Source organism: Anser cygnoides, chromosome 4, assembly GCF_040182565.1.
Source record: "Anser cygnoides isolate HZ-2024a breed goose chromosome 4, Taihu_goose_T2T_genome, whole genome shotgun sequence".
Lineage (NCBI taxonomy): Eukaryota > Metazoa > Chordata > Aves > Anseriformes > Anatidae > Anser > Anser cygnoides.
In genome coordinates this window covers 33,488,197-33,495,367 of record NC_089876.1, presented here as the reverse complement: position 1 = coordinate 33,495,367, position 7,171 = coordinate 33,488,197, and the positions used below count along the sequence as shown (strand labels likewise).

The following is a 7,171-nucleotide window of genomic DNA, read 5'->3' as shown; positions in this document are numbered from 1 at the left end:
GTCTCTAGATGTTTTCATTTTACCAGCAGTAATATAAGAGCAACCACAGATGAATTTTAGAAATGGTCATTCCTTATTTGTGTTTCTGCCTTTGTTATATCCTGAACAAAAATAATGCCAGAAAGAGAGATGCCATGAGAAAAAAAGTATAGATCAATTCACAGATTTATATGTGGATCAAACACTGACTGCCTTTGGCAGAGGTACACATATGATCATTACTCCATCCAGATTCAAGAAAATGAAGGGCAGAATGCAGCATAGATTCCACTGCTCTGATCACACACAGAAACCAGCTGATATTTTGAGGTTTTGAGGCTACAACATGTGGATCTTCTAAAGAGCAGACTGCAACCTTGAGGGGTTTGTTTGGTTTGGTTTTTCAACTGAAATCTGACATGCATTACATGTGAACATTTGGAAGTCATATTGCTCATTATGCATTACATATAATTGCTTCAACTTTTACAGTGTGCAGTCATTAAACTGCCTTTCAAAATAATAGAGCACTTAACAAAACCCTTACGGACATGTGACCAAATAAAGATGAATAAGCGTGGTGTCTAACTTTACAAACTCTGTTTATTTTAGTGTAGATGTGTGCATCCCCTTTTTAATCAGTGGTGATGCTTGCAAATGGAAGGGGTGTGTAGGGAGCGGGCCATATTGTAATCTATGTACAGATATACACATAGAAGAATAAATTACTTCTGGCACAGATTTATTTTAGTCAAGATTCTCTGAACAGCAGGGAGAGATCTGATATGTGTAACAGTAGGCCCCAGCCAATTAGTCCGTGACAGATAAGAACCTTTCCTTCATTCATGCTGTTAGGTTTATATGTCGCTTCAACCTTTGGTGATTTCAGGTTCCCCTCTGACTTCAGTGAAATCCAACTTTTATCAGCTGGGATTCTGGCATTCTTTCCAGGTGCAGCAAAGAAATACCCCATTTGGAAGGAATGAACTATGATATGTGAGCCTTGCTTGTGTGTTATGGGGAGGAATGCTTTTGTAGTTACACTCCTCAAAAATCTGCAAACAAGGAAACAAACTCATTAATTATACACAGAAGTGTACCCTTTCAAAGCACCACCAGGGGGCTCAACCAAGTGACATCCATTAATTTCTGTAGTAGCAGCCAAGACTAAAGTATGCTGCTTTGGAAATTTACCCTGCCATAGCTGTGCAGAAATGGTTCCTTTAAAATAGTCAAGAAGAGTTTAGAAAATCCCCTACACTGTTAATATCTTTCATTGTTTTTGATATCAGTGTTTTACTACACTCTCAAAGTTAAGAAAAGTTTTCTAAGACAACATTCCCCATGGTACGTAAAGACCCATGGGGTATCTTAGATTGTTGAGATGGCAAATTCACTCCATTCATTAGCTCATGATCCAGATAGAGGTGCCTTTAAAAATTTAGACTAGTACTTGCATTGTTTCACTACATCAGCAAAAGCAGCACTTCACGGTTTCCTCAGTAAGAATTTAATGGCATAAACTCAAATTTTCATTTACATACATAGAAAAAGTAAGATTCCCACACTTTTTTCCCTTGGGCCTTGTGAGTCTGTATTGAAAGAACTAAGAAGGCTCCATTTTACCTTACGAAAGTGAAAAGAAAAGGAAGGAAGAAAGAGGGAGCAACACCGCACATCTTCCAGGAGCTGAAGAGGAGGGAAGACACACAGGAGCAGCTGGGAATGAATAGCAGCTGGTTTTCCCTAAGACAAGAGCTCTTAAAGACGGTTCTCAGATTCCACTGCCCTTTGAGCTCAGGAAGGGCACTAGACCTTGCCATCCTTGGTGCTTCACATCTGGGACAGCAGGTAGCTGCCAGGCATTAGTGGTCATAAGTGGCTTCTGAGCTCATGGATGCCTGGTAGTTGCACATGGTCTTCAAAAGACTTCAACCAAGAAAACCAGCTCATTTATTAGACAGGTGGACATTTAGCTGGCCTCTGCAGTCAGCAGGATTCAGCATTACTTCTGACCTCTGATCAGAGTACAGTTTCTCGTACTTATAAGTACTTATAAGTAGAATCATAGAATAATTTAAGTTGCAATGAACTGCTATATATCATCTAGTTCAAACCCTTGCTCAACTTCAGAGTTGCGTCAGGTTGTTCAGAGACCATCCTGTTGAGTTTTGAGGATCTCCAGGGGATGAAATTCTAAAGCCTGGCTGGGAAGCCCCTTCCTGTGCTGATCCACCCTCATCACGAGCATCTGAGAGGTACTGATGATCTAGAAACCCTTACCTCTTAGAAAAGGAAGATACTGCTGAGCAGACGATGGGCCAACTCCTGAGCTTGCTTGCTCCATGGTACTGGCAGGACTTCAAACGAGGGGACAGCTCTGAGGAAACTGGTTGCCATTCCTTTCAACTTGTTTTGGTCAGTGGGAACTGAGAGAGCAAGATTTAGAATCACTCAGAGCAGACATGAGTGAGGACTCCAAAGTCCCATTTCAGATGGTTTTGAGGATGTACAAGAAAGCACTCCCACAGTGAGATTTAAAATCAGACTCAAGTGACCTCACCAGGTCTGTTTGCAGAAGACCATCCCCTTTCCACCCCTTTTCCTTCCCTCTTCCATTTTGTTTACACACCAACAAAGCTGTGCTTGTTGGGTGGCTGGAGGACAGGGTGTTATAGAGATTGTTGGCTCCACACTTTAGAAACAGCCTCAGTAACCTCATATAATAAAATACCAGCCCAAATGTTCTAAGGAAGCAAGAACAACCTTCTCATATGTTTACATTTTAAATCAAAAATTAAAAGTTCTGGTGAAACAAAAAAGTCTGATTTACAGTTCTTTTTGGTACAGTTGAAAAAGAATTATTTTGGAGGTCTTACAGGAAGGCTTTTTTTCCTTCCTTTTGTTGTTGTTAACTTGATTTATTTGTACATATCCTTAGAAGTTTCAGTCAAATTTCACACAAAACTTATTTCCAACAAAAGAGTTTCCTGCTTCTCGATAGAAAATGAGTAAAACTCAGGTTCAAATTCCTCCTCCACTTCTGTGACCTGGGGCAACTATTGCTGCCTTTTAAAATATGCGTACTTCTCCTGTCCCTGGTGATTGTTATTAATACAGTTTAGGGAAAGTGGTGATAAAGATCAATCCCCTACCCAGAAAAGAAACATTAACTGCTTCTTTCATGTCTTCCATAGTGAGTGAGCAGCTACAGTTTTAAATGATCCCCAGATGTTTACTACTTCTTGTGCTCAACTGAGGTTTAGGTTTTCTCCAGAGCAGCTGTGCCATGTTGGGTATTTCTGGTTATCCTGCAGGCTTCAACTTCTTGTCCTCTGAAGAAAATGTAAAGGTCAAACTAAAAGCCTGTGTGGCATGGAAGTCCCCAGCGAAAAATAAACCAAGGATGATCTCTTACCATTGGCCAGCTGAAGCTATGCCTCTGCACACTAAACAAAATATTCAAGGAATTCCTATAGAGATGGGTATGTGAACATTACAAGCTTTTCACTTGATTACAAAAAGGATTCCCATAAAAGAATAATCGCTGATGTCCCTCACTAAAAACATGCTCTTTTTCTTATTCTTTTTGGCAGTGTTTCCTATTTCCCTATTCTGACTCAGAGCTCAGACTTTTCCCTTGTTGGTCCTGCCTAGAGTCTTTTCTTCACATGGTCACTCAGTGAAGATACAGAAAACTAAAGTAGATCAAACATTATTTAAAAAGAAGGCAGGAGAGAAGACAGCTCAGGAAAGTATAGTATAGACAACCTAATTTGACCATCTGGAAAAATTATTACAATCAATTTATAGGCACCTACAGCAGTGTGAGCTGAAAAACAAAGATTTATCAAGACCAAAAGATAACCTGATTACTTTCCCTCATTCACAACTGGCCTGGTGAAGAGGCAAATTTACATTGCATAACAAAGTTTTTGACACAATCTAACGTAAAAGCACACTGGGAGGGATGCTCAAGACAAAACTACAAATCCACAGTTTTCTGAGGAAATAAATACTCAGAAACTACTCCTTAGCATGCAAAAAGACACTAAATAGGAGAGTCTACCTTGTGTACATAGTGTACATATTTCTTTAATATTTTAAATACTAAGAGTATTAGTAATCACAATATTAACAGCAATAAGAAGATACAAAAATGCCTTCTAAATAACATTGTTTTTTGAAATCCCTTAGCATGAGAGAATGGATTTTTTTTCTTGAATTTAAAATACAGTCCTTATTACCTTTTGAGAATGGATTATTTTTTCTTGAATTTAAAATACAGTTCTTATTGCTTTTTTTTTTTTTTTAGGAGAAGGGAGTCAGATTGTTTCTTCTAAACCAAACATGAAAAAACAGAAATTAAACTTCCAAGTTTTACAGTTTACCGTTTCAGTAATTTCTACTTGACTACTGCATAGCCGCTATGCAGTATGACTGTTTCTGTCAAGGTAAACTCACTATGGAAAAATCAACCTCTGGCTAATTAGCAGTGGCTATGTTCCTTGAATAGGAGAGCAAACTGTTTTTTACATAGCTGATCTTCACAGCTGTGGCTTTTCACTGAAAGCAGCATCAAAACCAAACGTATTTGGTAGCATTTATGTATACACAAAAAATAAGGATGGATAAAGGAAAAAAGTCCTCTAAGTTAGAAAATTTTTACCACACTAACAGGTAATATTAAAAGCAAGGAACAGAGAAGTGTGTTGTTATGCTCAGAACACAATAAATAGCATGATTAAGGCAGGATTAACAATAATAATTTTCATTCTGCTTCTCTTTCCTTTGCACTTGTCATAATTAGTCCCTGATGATGTGAAGACTTACCTTTACTAATGCTTAGTCCCACTGGAAGTAATTAATGCTGATAGAAGCATGCACTTTTCAAGAGGTTTAAACAGATTAGTATCTGAAGAGCCCAACAATTTTTTTCATAATTATAACCATGTAAGTAATGACAAGAAGATCATGCTGTACAGGGCATTAATTTTATTTTTTATTTTTTGCCTTCTTGTTATGCACTGTTCCTTTCCTTCTGTTCTTGTGAGGAACATTACAGATGTAGTGAATCTGCATGAACAGTGGAGATGGAGGAAAAATGCCACAAATTAAGGTAGGACTCCTACACCTGATACAGTGTATATAACTTAGAGGACGTCATGAAAAACAAAAGGCTCTGATCTTAATTACCATTTCAGGGCAGTCATTCTGATTGAGCACTCAAATAATTGAACTGGTCTTCTCTTTTTAATTAATGCAAAGAGGCTAATTTGATTTAATTGGATCTAACCATATAGAAACTAAGTATATACATATATTGTTAAGGCATTTCTTTCATGGCACATAGGCAGGCTTAAAATTGTCCTAAGGGGCTTTTAAATTTTAATAATACCAGAGACGCGGTGGAAAGTATTCTGCACTGTATGAAATAATTTGACTTCATTTATCTTTGCTGATACTGAGAAGGTAGTAGGATGGCTCTTGCATTCAATTATGTGTTCCCACACAGGAAGGTTTGAACAAGACTGTTTTTAACACAGTGCACTTTTTCTACTCTAATTTGGCTCAACATAAAACTACTCTTCATTCTACTGCTAAAACATTAGAGCAGGCAAACATTTAATCATGAGCTGAACTATACCTAGTTCATATGTGAAATATTGTCATCTGTTAGCATATAAATGTTAATAAATGTTGAGTTAATCTTCTATTAACTCTGGATTAGTAACTGTCATAGGTTTATTTAAACTGAACCATGAATTCACATATTTAATTATTTCTGAAGACATATAATTTGACTTCTATGTGAAAATCATGTTACTTACTGATCTATTTCACTGAGCTTATACAAAGAAAGTGGGAATGCTCTGAAATGCATACACTACAGACATCTTCCAACGTAGAGGCCAATCTTTCCTGCTGAGAAAGCTGAAAAACAATAAAGTACATAGTTGATTCTCTATTTATTGGAAAATATACATATCTAACAATTAAATACAAATTGCGATCTCTCTTCCATATTGCTGAAATGGGATTGTCAAAAAGACACTAAAATAATCATCTTAGAACCACGTTGACGATTTGGTATTGCTGTTTGCTGAGACAAAATGGTAGAAAAGTTGGAAAGCAATTTCATTAACAATTTCCACACTATTTCTCCTGGTTGTTCTTCACTGGATTTGGGGTTTTCTTTTCCTATTTTGAAGTCTCTCGCCTTTTTGCTTTAGCATTTAAAAAGAAATCTTTCATTTACAGATTTTCATTTCTTTCTACTTTTTTTTTTTTGTCTGTTTTATCGCTTTCCCATTTTTGCTCAGGGGAAATAAATTTTCAGAATTAGCTAGATGTCTATAGAGGAGAAAACTGTGAACAAAGGAAAAAAATACATATAATAACTGCAAACATCTTTTTTTTTTTTTAACTTTACGAATTGCAGGAATATCCTTACCTTTTTAAAATCAATTGCATTAGAGGAGGGGGGTGTCATACTTTACAAGGAAGTCTATTGTCAGTTCATAAAATTTTGTTCAAAAATACTGATCAACTCAATTATAATTAATTATGAGACCACCTGGTTACTTACAATGCCAAGGATTTCTTGAGCTCTCACTAGCTAAACTATCTTAAAAACAAGAAGAACTTAGCTTATTGAATTCTGGAGGACTCCTAATGAGGACATCCAGGGAGACTTAACTGAAATGGGCTCCAGTTACATCTCCCTAGAACTGACTGGCTACTAAAAGCCACAAGGCAAGAATCAACAGTCTTTCCCTACCCCTGGGAACACATTATACCTCATGGCTCTTTGCAGGCATTGAGATCCAAGGTCTCCACCCACTCATCAGGAAAATAATCTTCATGTGGCTGTGCCAGAAATGAGACTTGATCATCGGCATAAAATTAAAAATGGATTTATGGACTTCCCAGAATGGGACTCGGGTTCTGACAAAACATCCTGCTTTCTGCTCATCAAAAGGAAAGGCAAACATAAGATATTATTAAAGCTACTGAGATTGTTTTGTTTGTTTGTTTTTAATTTTCTTTCATAGCCAGTATTGTTCAAATATCTTTTCTAGGTGTTATTTTTGTAAGGATAATTAGATTGCATTTTCTATCTGAATTCTCAATGAGAATGCAGCTGCAGTTTGACCTCAACCTTTTTATTATCTTTTTTTTTTTTTTTTTT

General features: G+C 36.9%; 1 long non-coding RNA gene across 4 annotated transcripts in view; it reads right to left on the bottom strand.

Annotated features, from left to right (window-relative positions):
- Positions 1-900: 900 nt before the first annotated feature.
- The window catches only part of LOC106038624 (uncharacterized), a 30,539-nt gene continuing 24,268 nt past the window's right edge, over positions 901-7,171 (bottom strand). For 3 of the 4 annotated variants that reach the window (XR_007167324.2, XR_007167327.2, XR_010831069.1), the window contains 3 exons: positions 5,811-5,913; positions 2,263-2,408; positions 901-1,034 (listed from right to left, as the gene is read on the bottom strand). This is a non-coding gene — a long non-coding RNA (uncharacterized lncRNA). Of the gene's footprint in view, positions 1,035-2,262; positions 2,409-3,732; positions 5,056-5,810; positions 5,914-7,171 lie in introns of those variants that run through there. The other variant, XR_010831068.1, reaches the window with a different exon arrangement.